The sequence below is a fragment of the Odocoileus virginianus genome, unplaced genomic scaffold (genome assembly GCF_023699985.2).
Source record: "Odocoileus virginianus isolate 20LAN1187 ecotype Illinois unplaced genomic scaffold, Ovbor_1.2 Unplaced_Scaffold_15, whole genome shotgun sequence".
NCBI classification, from domain to species: Eukaryota; Metazoa; Chordata; class Mammalia; order Artiodactyla; family Cervidae; genus Odocoileus; species Odocoileus virginianus.
In genome coordinates this window covers 184,740-200,712 of record NW_027224277.1, presented here as the reverse complement: position 1 = coordinate 200,712, position 15,973 = coordinate 184,740, and the positions used below count along the sequence as shown (strand labels likewise).

General features: G+C 42.2%; 1 long non-coding RNA gene across 1 annotated transcript; it reads left to right on the top strand.

Annotated features, from left to right (window-relative positions):
* Positions 1 to 8,255: 8,255 nt before the first annotated feature.
* Positions 8,256 to 15,700, top strand: LOC139033539 (uncharacterized). Its single transcript, XR_011486090.1, has 3 exons — positions 8,256 to 8,544; positions 15,152 to 15,322; positions 15,598 to 15,700. It is a non-coding gene; the product is annotated as an uncharacterized lncRNA (long non-coding RNA).
* Positions 15,701 to 15,973: the final 273 nt, after the last annotated feature.

Sequence of the window (15,973 nt, the reverse complement as noted above, 5' to 3'; positions counted from 1 at the left end):
AGGGTACTGGAGTGGTTAGCCATTCCCTTTCACAGGAGATCTTCCTGACTCAGGGACTGAACCCCGGTCTCCCTGCTTTGCAGGCAGATTCTTTACCATCTGAGCCACCAGGGAAGCCCCTCTAACAGCATCTCCCACTCTAATAAACTCTGGTCTCCTCTCATTCTGCATTATGCCTGGAAATTCCTTTCCAGCTTGCACACAGACCATGGCAGCTTGGTGGCCCCTATGGGGACCCTTGAGGTAACTCCCTCTTTCTCTGATTCCTTTTCCGTTAGCCCCCTGCAAATAGATGAAGTTCTTTGGAGGCAACTGAGGAACTCTGGCCAGGATGACTCTCTGGAACGTTCCAAAGGTCCCACAGCACACTGCGCCAGTAGCTGCCACCCAAGTGGGTGAGGGCTCTCCTTTCCTCCTTTCCTTTTTCTCTCTTAGGATAAGGACCAGGCCAATTAAAATTTTGTGGGCACGGGTTAGGCACATAAAAGCCACTAGGGAACCTGCTGCTTGACGATTTCCATGCAGGATAAGGGAGTCATGGAATGGACCAGGCTATTAGAACATCTGCCTCCAGCAAGACAACTTCCATGCTGCGTCAAGCACATATCTGTCAAGCAAAATACAGCCCACCACCCCTGGCTGCCCCCTCCCCGGAAGGACTATGAGGCAGATTCCTCTGCCTGTCTTCCCTGTCACTTTCTCTTCTTTCCCTTTTAGTCTGGATTGATTTACAGGAGCCTAGGCGTTACCTCTGAGCCATCCCAAGAGTGCCTTCCATGTTCCAGGGAATCTCCAAGGGGTAAATCACTTGGTTGCTCCAGGGAATCTCTGTCTTTCCCTGCCTGGAGTGTGTGGTGCCTTAGCCACATGGTTCTCGGTCCTATCACTGTCAGGTAGGACTGTTGGGGCGGTCAGCTATTCTGTGCCATTAGTCACTTGGGGAGATCACTGGGGAAAAGGGACACCTTTCTGTCAGCCTGTGACTCTCAGGACCCCCATCCATTCTATGGCATACAGGCTAATCATGGCTTCTGATATATCCTGGGACCCTCCCTCAGACTCACCCCTTGCATCCTCAGGACCTAGAAAAATTTGACCCTGAAAAATCTCAAGAGGAAAAGGCCTGGCCCCAATATAAAATGGGGAACCAAGAAAAATGGCATGTTAATGGCACACTAGATTATAACACAGTCTGTTAACTTGATCTCTTTGGCCAAAAGCAGGGAAGGAACTCAGGGGTCCCTCCTGTTCTGATCGTCATGGCCCTCAGTCACAATCCAGATCCGACGGACTCCTGCCACAGGTGTCTTCTGTTGACACCTTATACCCCTGCCCTCGTCTATCTCCCCCCCCCATCAGTTAGGAATCCCCTTCTAAAGTCTGTCTCTCAGGGAAGAGGGGAACCAAGCTTCCCCACTCCTGAAGTTCCCTTACCCCTTCAGATTCTCCTGGTAAGACCCCACTTCCCCAGAAGGATAACTCCTGCTGGGACAAAGTCTTATCAATCAGTCAACCCCTATTATTACAGCTGATTTGAGCACTCTGTAATTTTAATTTCAGCTATGAGACCATGACCACAGAAAGAAAAAGACAGTATGTTCATGGTATTAGACTCCAGAGAAAACTGGTTAAAATGAAATCTTTTTGAAATTACAAAACTGGTTCTTCTTACATGTACAATTAGAAAAAGCTAGCTTGTTAAACAAAAACATGCTTTCTCTTAGGAAAGCTTGAAGTTAACTCTGAACATGTCCTTGAGATACATAGCCCACTTTTCGTGAGACTTCAGCCTTGGGAAAATTAGTATAACTTCAAGCCAAGAAATAAAGGGCAAAGAGACATTTTAAATCTCAAGTAGAAAGCTCTGAGATCTCTGGCTGTCTGTCTGATTTTGTGTATATCTCAGTATGTGTCCTTAGATTATATTTCTGAGGTTGATTTGTAAATAAGTTTTGTTTAATTGGCCTAAATTAAAGTAAGTCCTTAAAAATCAAGCAGTTCTAGATACAAGAGAAGCTAAGATAAATGAATTTCAGGTTCACATGAAGTGGGGATATTCAGAATTAAATTAATACCAGTTATTAATGTTTGTTCCTTAATCTAAATAATATAGATGTAGCTTAAGAATCATCAGCAATAAGTGTAATCCTTTTGTTGTGCCTGGGTTTCTGCTGTGCTTAGTCGCTCAGTTGTGTCTGACTCTTTGCAACCTCATGGACTGTAGCCTGCCAGGCTCTTCCATCCATGGGGACTCTCTAGGCAAGAATACTGGAGTAGGGTTGCCATGCCCTCCTCTAGGGGATCTTCCCAACCCAGGGATCAAACCCAGGTCTTCTCCTGCATTGCAGGTGGATTTTTTACTGTCTGGGCTACCAGGGAAGCCCAAGAATTATCAGCAATACATGTAATACTTTTGTTGTGCCTAGGCTTAATATAAGCTAAATAAGATCTTGTATCTGTTGCAAATTTGTCAGCAAGGAAAATAGCTCAGTATGAAGAACCTTTTAAGGAAAGCAAATGGAAATGGGATAAGAACTTTAAGTGATTATATTTACCAATATATAATGTGCTAATCAAGGACAGTTCATGGTTGCTTAAGAAAAGTAGGACATGTGTTTTTAGTAAAGAAGATATGAGGAATGGAATTGCATTTTATTAAGGAAAAAGGAAGTAGGTCTGACTTACAGGTGGCTGTTTCTGAATGAATAAAGTGATGGATGGACAAAGTGAAAAAAATTTTGTGGAAAGTGGACCTAGAGATGAGTACAAGTTTTCTTAAGATGTTCAACTGCTTTTGATAATGGATTTTAAGGTTTTTTTTTTTTTTTTTTTTACCTCTTAAGTGATCCATTCTATATTTACCTTTGAAATATTTTATTGTTACTTTGGCTGAATGAATACCTATTGTTTCACAATCACTTATTAGCCTATCTTACTGAAAGTTCTAAACCTTTTGATATTCTTTTTGGCAAAACTTCCTAATATTGAATCTAATGAAGTTCTTTTGACCTCTAGCTAAACTTAGGGTGCTTCTGAGGGCCCCTGAGGCATCCCAAAGAAAGATACTAAGCTAATTATGTTCATTTGGCACACTAAAGATACCTGTAAGTACTGTCAAATAAGTAATAAATCTTAGATTATATTGTATGGTAAATGCTACCAGTACAGATAATACAGATAATCTAGAAATTATATAGTATTTATAAAGATCTGATATGTCCTGGTAAAATGTTATCAGTCATAATTCTAACTACTATCTTAAAGTGTTGCATATCACAGCAATGACCAAGTTACTCTTTCAATTGCAATGTAATCAGATTTTAAACATGCCTTCTTAAGTCTTTATGTCAATATAGACATCTATGGTTTTACTCTGATACCTTTGCAAAAATACTACCTCTTCAAGATTTATTTTAAAGAGGACTTTGTAAAATTAAATTAACTAACAGTAAGCTGGCATCAGACTGGAATTTGGTTTTCTCTCTTTTAAGAGAACAAAATTTTCTTGGAATTTGGCTTTTTATAATAGACAATATGAATTTCTTTACCTTTAAATAATTTAAATTTGTTTTTAAAAGGTTTCATTACTTTAGTAAAGTATATAAGTATTATTTCACAATGATCTATGAAGATTATGGTACATGTAGATAAAGCTCATTCTGCTTCTACAAAATTATTCCCTCTTTGTCAGACTTCTGCTATCCTGATGTCCTTAAAACATGGCAACAGTCTACTCCTAAGTTAGAAAATTTTAAATGAGTAAACATTAGCTGTAAATCCAACAGTCAGAGCTATGGGAAATCCAAAATAACTGCTTGACTTTTCCCAAATCCCTGACAAACTTCATTTTTGTTTGGTGAGTTAAAGCCTTCTCTGGCTACAGGGTTAATGCCTTCACAATGAAAAAAATTATATTTCACTGAATATTAAATTCTAGTTTTGTTAATTAAGGTCTGTGTTTACTAAGAATCACTTCTGAGATAATCCCTTGTTGTTATGTTATATTGCTAAAAATGTAATTAAGTAATTAAAAGGACACTACAGTTTGCTTCTAAAGCTTATCTCAGTAATCAATCTTTGGATAAAGAACAGATATTCCATGATCTACAACCAAGATATTAATACCAGGCTATATTTATTTAATAAACTAAGTCAGATGACTTAAGGATATGCTGGGCTATGTCTAATGGAAGTTCTTGACTTAAATTCTTACTTATGACCTTACTAATAAATGCTAACTGCATTTTTATGTTGCCTGTTTCAAAAAATTGTTTCTTACATTACCAAATGTGAGTCTCTGATAAAATGATTTGTAGTTCCATATAAGATTAATGATTGTAATAACGCAACTCTAGATATAGGAATAAGCAACAAAAGGGAATATTTTCCTGGACCCAGAGGCTAGTAAAACAGGTATCATCCAGAGACTTTTGCTACTCCTTAGGCCTGATCCAGTAACAGCACCTTGAATAGCCTATCAGCAGAATCTTTGCCAGACCTAGAAATGAGCACTGCCAGCACTGTGGGACAAAATGATCACAAAATGGCTCCCAAACCATGGTCAAATTTATGACCCTGCAGTGTCTCTGCCAACTGGAAACTGGTACTTGCTGGTACTTTAACACAAAGATTAAATCATGACCACTGCAAGCTGCTGCCCTTCAGAACCCCTAGAAAAGGGTTCAAGGTAGAAATCAGAAATGAGGCATTGTGTGCTCTGAGAAAAACTGACAGAACAGGCCTTCAGAAAGTTAGATACTTTCAGGTAAAGATTTTCCTGAGTCCCAATTCTTGCATCTTCTCACACCTAGAGAAACACTAATGTCATGGACCAATGTCTGGTCCTGGTTCTCCTAGCTAGCTCCTCTTTTAGGCCCCTTGGCAACTTTTATACTTCTATTAATCTTCAGGCCATGTATCTTTAAGCTTCTTGTTAAATTTGTTCTGAAATACAACAAATCTCCAAATGGTAGTATGGCAAGAATATCACCTGGCTAACTCCTGGACTACACTGAAACAGGCCATCTTGTCATTCCATGGACTCACATCTCCCTTCATAAATTCACCCTGACAGAGAATGGGCATTGGAACCCAGGACCCCACAATGTCCCTGTTCAGCCTGAAGAAGCTAGGTCATCGCCCCTTTCTCAATGACCTGGGTCCCTATGGCCTAAGATAGGGATAGGTAGTCAATCATGAGGGCTTCCCTGAGAGCTGAGTTGGTAAAGTGTCTGCCTGCAATGCAGGAGACCCCGGTTTGATTCCTGGGTCAGGAAGATCCCTGGAGAAGGGAAAGGCTACCCACTCCAGTATTCTGGCCTATGGGGCCACAAAGAGTCAATCATGAGCAGGGTGTTAAAGGGCCAAAGATTTGGTCCATAAATAAGAAGATGGTGGAATGTGGACCCCTATACCAAGGTCACAGGTGTTCAGCCTTATACCAAGGACACAGGGCAAAAATTTCTGGAATTAACCGAGCCCCAAAGCAACTGTTACCATGAGCCTCCTGATCTAAACCAGCCAGTTCCATGACCATATATTAGGTAAAATAACCACCTTAGAGCATTCTAAGCAATCACCTAATGCCACCCTTCCAGTAAGAATTTTCCTGTCTTGAGGCTACTTAAAATACAAAATTTGGATACTAGTTCATGAAAGGGGCTGACTCTCCCTTGATCTGGCCCACTATTCTAATAGCATCTCCCACTTTAACAAACTCTTTTCTCCTCTCATTCTGCCTCACATCTGGAAATTCTTTTCCAATCCACCTGTAGACCATAACAGATATAACCACTGTAACCATTTTGAGCATTTATTATTATTTTTTAAAATATCTTGCTAGATAGATAATTTCACAAAATTGAGGTCACCAAAATGTGTAATTTTACCTATTTTTCTTTTTGCTCAGACGCTCATTTGTGTGTGATGTTCTGTGACCCCATGGACTGTAGTCCACCAGGCTCCTCTGTCTATGGGATTTTCCAGGCAAGAATACCAGAATGGGTTGACATTTCCTCCTCCAGGGGACCTGCCCAATCCAGGGATCAAATCCATGTCTCCTGAATTGGCAGGCAGGTTCCTTACCACTGAGATACCTGGGAAGCCACATTTTCCCTTTTACTTCATATTATTTGTTATAACAGTGAAAATTTTCCTTCTCTTCAAGGTTTTTCTGGAAACATGATTTAAATGACAATGATGATTTTCATATTTTAAAAAAATATTGCACTATTTTTGGACATTTGATTTTCACTACTGTTGATTTTTTTCAACCAGTACTGCTGCCTAGTCCATGTTAGGAACTGGAGCTTAGCAGTGAGGATGGTGTGATCCAATCTGATCCCATCTTCAGGAAATTATGACAGACAATAAAAAAGTAATATGTAAAGTTTATAATTTTAGGTTGTGGTCAGTGTTCTAAAGAAAATTAAAATAGTGTAAGGGACTATAGGGGTAAAGAGAAGCAGCAGTTTGGATCTAGGGGCAGGAATGTCTCCTGGAGGTGAAGTACATCCTGCTAAATCTAGAAGAGGATTTTTTTTAAAGCAAGTAGAAATGCCCCGAGGTGGAAAAAGATTTGGCTATTTAAAGAATGGTGAGAATAGTGTGGGTAGAGTGGCAAAAACCAGTGGGAGTGTGGTATGGGAGAAGTTTGGTAAAGTGAGCAGTAATTACTTTATCACAAGTAATAAACTTCTTGTGAGCTAATGTAAAGAATTTTAATTTTATTCTAGTTGTGGCAAAAGCTCAGGAGTCATGAGACCTGATGTGCTTTTGAGAGACACACTCTGGCTGCAGGGAGTGGTGTGACTGGGGAGGGCAGAATGCAGTAGAAGCAGAGAAGACAGATAGTGGCTAGAGAAGTGCTTCTGGTAAGAGCTGATGTCTTGGATGTGGGTAGTAACTGTAAGCTGAGTGAGGAGAAAAGAGAGGCAAGTGGGCATTCAGGCAGAGAAAGATTTATTAGGAAGAAAGAAAGAAAGTGACTGGCTTTAGAGAAAAACCAGTGCTCTCCCTTTACAGCCAACCCTTCTTATACCCTATAGATGGGAAATTGTGCCCTGAAGGGAGGGGGCCTTAGTTTATCTTTAGCCAGCAGCTGGGGTCTTGTGGTCACGTACTTGATGAGGTCTCATGATCGAGTGGTCACTGTAGTCTTGAGAAACTGGCACCAGCAGGGAAAAACAGGATATCACCTTAAGGAAAAAACAGGATGCCCACCAGGGCAATGTGGCCACTGTGATGTCATCCCTTGCATGTCAGATAGCCACAATGGGCCACTTTAAACTATACACTGTGAGCTCCTTGTGGACCAAACAGTAACGAAAGAGTTGGTGATGTTACAACGGTCAGGTAGCTAGATAAACAGAGAAACGGAGGCAGGGGCCAGGTGGCAGGAAATCTTTAAACAGCGGGGGTCCATTGGCAGACAAAGAAAAGCAGGAACCTCCAGGCTGTCAGGAAACCTTTTGCATCATTATTGTTCTGGTAGCAGACAAAGAAAGGTAGGGAAAGATGGGAGTCCAAATGTAACCCATTGCTCATTACACTCTCATTATAATAAGTAATAAAATCAGTCTTACAGATGAAAAGTACCTATCATGCACTGTCCCCATGATGTTGCAGGGAGGAAGCCAATTCTGAATCTATGTTGGAAACTGTTTCTTTGACTTGCTTTTCTTTGTTCTTGCTATTATAATCATAATGGCTTGCCTGGAGGACTTTGTCCCTCCACCTTTTTTTTTTTTTTTTTTAAGGTTCTTAAATATGAACTGGGTTGTAAAGTGCCTTTGTTCACCTTTGTCCCTACCCGCCTGTTAATAGGAGAGATTAACACATCCTTTCCAAAGGCTGGCCATTCCCTTGGAGATGTTTTGCAAGACTGAAGACCCTTTCACTTTATTCCCCACTGCCTCTCCCTCTCTATTCTGCCTTTTGACTTTAGTTCCTCATTGCTTCTTTCTCTCTGATCTATAAAAGAACCTGGCATCCAGACCCCAATAAGATGGTTATTTTGAGGCTAGCCTGCCATCTTCTCAGTCTGCCAGCTCCACAATTAAAGTGAGGAGATTTCCTCAACAATCTCTGATTCATTGGCCTGTTGTGTGGCAAGCAGAACAAGCTTGGTCTTGGTTACAATGACACTTCTGAACAAAGCTAAATAAGGAAAAAAATCCCTCCTCCCTTTGGGAAGATGGAGCTGGGATGAAAATCAAGGAATACAACCCCCAAACTCCTCCTTCCCCAGTGAATATTCCGCCCTTTCATTTGTGTGCCCCTCATTACTGACTTTCCAAAGAACCCAGGGCAGTAGTGAAGAAGGAATTCATAGGGCCTGGACTCCATCTGAGGCCTGTCCGTGCTGATCGTGCTCAGCCACCTCTCCAGTGGACTCTGAACTCTGCTTAGTGCCTGTGGGAACGACAATGGAAGGATAAGACCCCCTCCGGACAGGGGAACCTTGAAGATCATATCCAGGTTACTCATCACCTAAGAGAAAACAGACACTAATCACCCCTGCCTCTGGACAGTATCTATCAGAATGTAAGCACAGGCTTATCGGTTATTAACTGGTTGGAATGTAACCGCGGGCTTATTGATTATTAACTGTTTGAACACATAACACGTGAATGATGGGGTTATTGTGATTGTATTTACCCTTCCTTTGTAAGCCTCAAGGGATTTGGGGTGGTGGGTTTGGACACGTACACATGGGGTATAAAAGATTTTCACAAATGCTGGTCGGGGCCCTTGGCTAAGAGGAGACTCTGCCTTGGGCCCGCCGGTGTAATAAACTGCACTCCACTATCTGCACTGTCCTTCTGAGTGAGTTTGTTTCCCGGAAAGCATGGCTATAACATTAGCTCCTAACTCGCCTGTCTGCCCACTCTGCCTCTGATACCATATCCTTGCTTAAATAAATTTTTACTTTACTTTTTTTTTTGCCATGCCAGGTGGAATGCAGGATCTTAGTTGTCTGACCAGGGATTGAACACGTGTCTCCTGCATTGGAAGTGTGGAGTCTTAACCACTGAGCTGCCAAGGAAGCCCCACACCTTACTTTCTTTTTTTTTTTTTTTTCATTTTCCTTCTTTTTTTTTTTCTTTTAATTAATTTATTTATTTTTTCCCATTTATTTTTATTAGTTGGAGGGTAATACCCTTACTTTCTTAACCTCCCTACTTAATCTCCAAATTCTTTCAGTGCAAGGCAAGAAACTTTAATTAACCAGGAATAAAGAGGAGTGGCTATATTCCAGATTTAAATGTGGACTTGTAGGTCTTTGGTCTGAAAAATTGGGTAAATAGTGGTGCCATTTACTGAAAAGATAGGGTATGATAGAGGCAGAGAGGAACCAGGAGTTTGACTTGGAACCTTTTCAGTTCAGTTCAGTTCAGTTCAGTTGCTTAGTCATGTCTGACTCTTTGAGACCCATGGACTGCAGCATGCCAGGCTTCCCTGTCCATCACCAACTTCCGGAGCTTGCTCAAACTCATGTCCATTGAGTCAGTGATGCCATCCAATCACCTCATCCTCTGTCATCCCCTTCTCCTCCTGCCTTCAATCTTTCCCAACATCAGAGTCTTTTCTAATGAGTCAGTTCTTTGCATCAGGTGGCCAAGTATTGGAACTTTAGCTTCAGCATCAGTCCTTCCAATGAATATTCAGGACTAATTTCCTTTAGGATTGATTTGTTTAATCTTCTTGCAGTCTAAGGGACTCTCAAGAGTCTTCACCCTGAGGACTCTCCAATTCTTTCTTTGAGATCCTGTAGGATCTGAATGTTTTCCTTGAGGACTGTGAAACTTTCCTCAACTTGGCTAGAGGTATTTACCTGGAAACAACTCATCTCGTTCAAGATGAGATGAGTTGTTTCATCTTGTCCATCCTTATTCAAGTCCCTCTGGCTCAAGTCCCTCTTTGTTCAGCAGTCAGGAAATCTATCAGGAGATCTATCTCCTGTCTATTTTGGAGTACAAGCCCTGCCAAGCTGTGTTGGCTCTTTCTATTTTTCCTAAAGACTGAGGCCTGCAGGCCCAATGGAGGTAACAAGTAATGCCCTATGGTTTAGAGACCCTTTGGGTGACTTTAGAAGTAAATGATGTCCCATTGTCGCTTTGTAGTGACTTGGGAAGGCCAAATCTCTGAATGATTTCATGAAGCAGTTTTGTTTTTTTTTAAATTACTTCTTCAGCCTTCTCAAGCCAGGTAGGAAAGCCTTCTGTCCATCCTGTGAATGTATTTATCATGACTAGTAGGTATTTATATTCTTGAGAAACTGGCATCTGGGTGAAGTCCATCTGCCAATCCTCTCCTGGGTAGGTCCCACACTGTTGGATGGGCTGGGCCAGCTGGAGTCTTCAACCTCTTTGGGGGTTGTTTAATTGACAAGTGGGACAAGAGGATACCACTTGTCTTATAGTCATTTGGAGGTCTGTTCCTCTGAAGGATCTTTCTACTAATTTTGGAGGGCCTTGTCCCCTAAATGAGATGTGGCATGTAAGGAGTTAACCAATTTCCACTGGAGGTTCCCAGGCAGAAAAAGGAGTCCCGCCTTTTAGAACCACCCCATATGATCTTCTTGAAAACCTTCACAGATCTTTACTCTTAGCGTTAAGAGTCTCACCTTCAGTATATGAAGGAGATTCTGAATTAGTCGGTGGAAGTAAGGTGGCAACCCCTAATAGATCACTGTTCTGTAGCGCTGCTCTCTCAGCTGCCTGACTGGCTGCTTGGTTCCCTTGTACCACTTCTGCGATCCCTTTTTGGTGTCCTTTACAACAGGAGATTGAAACCTCAACGGGCAGATGAACTGCCTCCAAGAGCCTAAATTTTGATCACCATACTTGATTGAGGATCCTTGGGTGGTCAAATGGCCTCTTTCTTTCCAAATAGCGGCATGTGCATGTAGCACCAGATAGGCATACATGCAGTCAGTGTAAATGGCTACCTTTTTCCTTTCCTAGCTCTATAGCTCAGGTCAGAGCCATGAGCTCAGCCAATTGGGCTGAAGTACCTGGTGGCAAAAGTTTAGCCTCTATGGTCTCAAAATTGGAGACTACTGCATATCTGGCTCTTCTTTTTCCATCCAAGACAAAGCTGCTTCCATCAGTGTACCAGATTTCCTCAGGATTGGTCAGAGGATCTTCTGACAGATCCCTCTCAGGGTTTTGTCCAATGGTCCAAAGTTTCTAGGCAAGAGTGAAAGGGGAGAGAGCCCTTGGGGGTAGGCAGGAGGGTAGCTGGGTTAAGAACCTCACAAGAAGATATAATCAGACCTGAGTTTTTCATTAGCACTACTTGATATCTGAAGCTCCTTTGATCAGACATCCATAAATGGCCTCTCCCATTCAGGAGTTGTTTCACTTGGTGGCTGGTAAAAATAGTTTGCCCCCAAGAGAGAGTTTTAAAGCATCTTCTATCAGGACTGCAATAGCTGCAAGATTTCAAAGGCAGGGAGGCCAGCCTCAGGTGTTGGGTAGAGCCTCTTGGATAAGTAAGCTACTGGCTGGGGCTCAGGTCCCAACCTTTGAGTTAACACTTCCAAGGCTATTCCTTCCTTTTTGTGGACATACAGTTGGAATGCTTTTTCTGGGTCTGGCAAGCTCAAGGTAGGTGCTTGAGTTAAGACTTGTTTTAGTGTAGCCTCTGCCTTATTTTGAGGAGTTCTTGACATCAATGGGATTGGACAACCCTGTCCCTTCAAGTTTTCATATAAGGGCTTGGCAATTAGGCCATAGTTGGTTATCTATATTCTACAATACCCAGTTAGCCCCAGGAAAGCTCCTAATTGTTTCTGAGTTGGGGGGACCTTTGTCTGGACCATCTGTGCCTTAGCATGGGAGACTTTATATCCCCTCTCTGCCAAAAAGTTTAGAACCTGAATTGCATGTTGTTGGGCATTTTCCTCATCTGGGGAGCAGATTAGTAGGTCATCTATATATTCCAATATTTTCCCATTAGGTTCCAGGTCCAGATCTAGGAGATCCTAGCTAAGAACCTATCCAAACCGATGGGGGCTATCTCTGAACCCCTGAGTTAATATTATCCAGGTTATTTGTTGCTTTTCTCCTGGATTCCTCCATAGTTTTTGGTCCCTTCTTATTGGAGAGGGCGTAATGGGTTCCTCAGTAGTAACAAGGAGCTGTAGGACTCCAGGGGCTGAAAAGCTTCCCATCACAAAGGTGGTCCCCAGCTTAGTGAGTATATCTCTTCCCAATAAGGGAGTAGGACACTCAGGGACCATCAGAAACTGGTGGGAAAATATTTGTCCACCCCAGCAACAAAGAAGTGCTTGGGTGAATCTTTTTATAATTGTTTTTCCTGTAGCACCCAAAATGGTACAGATTTGGGAGGAGAAGGCTCCAGAGTAGGAGGTCAGGACAGAGTAGGTAGCCCTTGTGTCAACCAAGAAATTCTCAGACCTACCTGCCACATCTAGTTGCACCCTTGGCTCTAGCCCCGTGATGGTTATCTGTGACAGGCGGGCTGGCTGGAGCAGGCCACTTCAGTCCTGTTGAACCATCGTGAGGGAAGGCTTGGCACTTGACCTTGAGGCTCTTGGGTCCCAAGGGCAGAGTGCTGCCCAATGTCCCAATTGATGGCATTTGTAGCAAGCTGTTTTAGGAGACTTGTCATGGTTTGGACACTCTTTGGCCCAATGTCCCACCTGTCTACAGATTAGGCATTTGCCTCATGCCTTGTCCTTCAAGGACTCAGGGTTTGCCATAGGGCTTCCCTGGAGGGCAGCCAGCATCTGGGCACACCTTGTCTCTCCTCTCCCCCTTTCCTGGGTCTTGGCCTCCCTCTCCTGTTTGTTTAAAGATATTGGTGGCTGTCTGGACCATCTCATCTAAAGAGGAAGCAGAGTCCTGCTGTTGTAACTTTATCCTTATGTCTGACACACACTGGGACAGAGATTTGTCTTTTAAAATCACCTGTCCCTCATAAGAGTCTAAGTCTGGATTGGCAAACTTTTGGAGGGCCTCTTCCAAACTTTTGGAGGATTGGCAAACTTTTGGAGGGCCTCTTCCCAGAAAGGCAATCAGGTTCTTGTTGGGCTCCTGAGTTACTGCTGAGACCAGGCACAGCATCACAACTAATAGGCTTCCTTCTGTTTCCATCAGTGGACTTCCTTAGGACTGAATCTTTCTGAAACTTATCCTACCCAGTACTGTTGCAACCTGAGACCTGGGCAACCCCGGGTCAGGGTGGAGATCCCCAGGCAGGTTGAGGCATGTCAGGTCAACCTCCTGGAGATCAAATCCCAGGGCGTGTCAAGGAATGTCAGCCTCCCAAGAATTGGGTCGCTGGGCAGGTAGAGGCAGGTTGACCTCCTGGGATCCCCAGGCTGGAGTTGGGTGTCCCCAGGGTCTCCAGCATGACTGGTTTTGGGTAGGATTAAAGGATTTTAATCTTAACTCATTGCTGCTTTGTCCACCCTGGATGGAAATGGATACCATGATGTAAAGCCATCCAGGCTTCTCTGGTGGCTCAGATAGTAAAGAGTTTGCCCACAATGCAGGACAACTGGGTTCGACCCAGTGGGTTGGGAAGATTCCCCTGGAGAAGGAACCAGCAACCCATTCCAGTATTCTTGCCTGGAAAATTCCATGGATGGAGGAGCTTGGCAGGCTACAGCCCATGAGGTCGCAAAGAGTTGGACATAACTGAGTGACTTCACTTCACTAAAGTAACCCAAGCCTGTTCTTTGAGACTGGGAACCCAGCAAAATAGCCACAAGCCTAATTCTCTTATCACTCTGAGGAAATGTAAGTCACTGATTTCCTCTCCTAGTCCTCCATAAGAGGAACATTTCATTGTCATAGACTCACTCTAGGTAATAACAAAAGTATTGATAAAGGAGTGGGTTATCTATAATGGGTTGCATGGAGTGATGTTGCCTAAAGAGGATTCATAGTTGTGGTTGTAAGGAATTGAGACAAAGTGGCTTAAGGACAAAATGATAGGAGGCAACAGACCAGATGTTCAATAAAACTGGAGTGGGGATTTGATATGGGAGTATATTCACAGCTTTAGGAGAAGGGTGGTAAGGGTTTTGTCCCAAATGGCCTGCAGATTTAACTCTCAAAGTTGCAAACATTGTCCCTAGAAATCCAGTTGCCCTTGAAGGGATGCCACCAACAGATGGACTTCTAGCAGGCATTGTGTGCCTGTCACCCACCCTAGCAGGGTCACTGAGAGATGCTGTTGTTGCACATGTTGTAGGAAACATGGAAGATGAAGGCCTGAATATCTAGAGGGATTGGATATTATACAGTATTTCCCTCCCAAGGGCCAGCTATTTTCTGGTTGTCCCTCCAGAAGATTGTAGAGGCAACATTGTGGGCCTGGACAGGGCTCACAAAAAGAGCATGAAACAGGAGAGAAGGGGCAGGGCACAACTTTTGAAAGAATGACATAGCTTAGGAACATAACATAAAACAGTTAAAATCAAATGGGCCCAAGATGGCAGACAAGTCGACTTCAACTAAACCTTGAGACTCAATCTGCAAGCTATATGATACACCCAGATTTGCTATGACAAGTTCCAAGGCACTATCAAAAGACTACCAATTATATTTTTGGGAAGGGCTGATAAATAAATTTTTCATGCCATTTTTTATAAATTTGATTAAGTCATTTTCTCATAAAATAAATTGAGTATTCTTTTTCTATATTCTGGCATAGGTTTCATAGTATGGAAATTATCTGTTCCATCAAATTCAGAAAATATTCACCAGTAGAGCCAAAGACTACCCAAGAGCTTTCAAAGGCAATGTGTTGACAACACTTTCTTATCTCTTCTATGGTTATTGTCTGTTCTTAAGTGTTGTTTCCTGTTGAGCTATTTTTTGTAATTTGTTATTTTCTATGAAGTTTACCTTTTTACATTTTGATGGAATTTATTAGCATATAGCTGTGCCTAATATTATCACATAATTTTAATTACTTTCATCAGCATATGTTACACCACTTTTATTTCTAATACTTTATTTCTATGTTTCTTAGTTAGATTTGTTAAAGTTTCATATTTTTATTGGGTTCTTCAAAGGGTCAATCTCAAACTTACTAAATAATCTTAATGTTTTCTCTTTCAAATTTGCTAGTATCTGATTTAATTTCTTATTATTTCTCATGACTTCCACAGGCTTGCCTTGCTCAACTTTCTTCAGTTCTCAAACTGCATATCTGTTCTGCACAGACATAACTGTCATTTCTCTCTCTCTGCCTCTCTTTCTCCACCCCTTCTCTCCCTCTCAATTTTCAGAAGACAGGATTCCATTGCTTACAGGCGATCGGCATTGAAGAGAAATCTGAGGTAGAAAGATTCATTCCTTTAAAACTATATTTTTTCCCCGGTCTATATGCTTATGAGCTGTTTGTACTGAATATTTGGATCCTCCAAAATTCATCTATTGAAGCCCTAACTCCCAGTGTGGCTGTATTTGGAAATGGAGCTTCTAGAAAAGTAACTTATGCTAAATGAGGTCATAATGGTTGGGCCTTAATATGATAGGATTAGTGGTCTTACAAGAAAAGACACCAGAGATCTTGCTCTCTCTTTCTCTCTCTCTCTGCATGTACATAAAAAAGAGATCATGTGAGTACAAAGCAAGGTGGTAGCTGCCTGCAAATCAAGAAGAGACACCTCTGGATGAAGCCTACCTTGCTGACATCTTGATTTTGTACTTCTCATTTCCAGAGCTGTGAGAAATAAATGTCTGTTGTTTAAGCACTCCCATCTGTGGTATTTTGTTATGGCAACCCAAATAGATGAAGACAGATATTTTTCCTGTGTAGACAGTTTAATTTTGGGCAGTTTAATTTTTCTTGAGACTGGAAAATGCCAGCTGGCCCAAAATGACACACGCAGCTGATGGCAACCCTCCTTTCTGTGGTCTTCCTGGCAGGCATGGAGGTGACCATGGCCTTCTTTTCTCACAAAGGCCACATCCAGTATCCCTGCTAC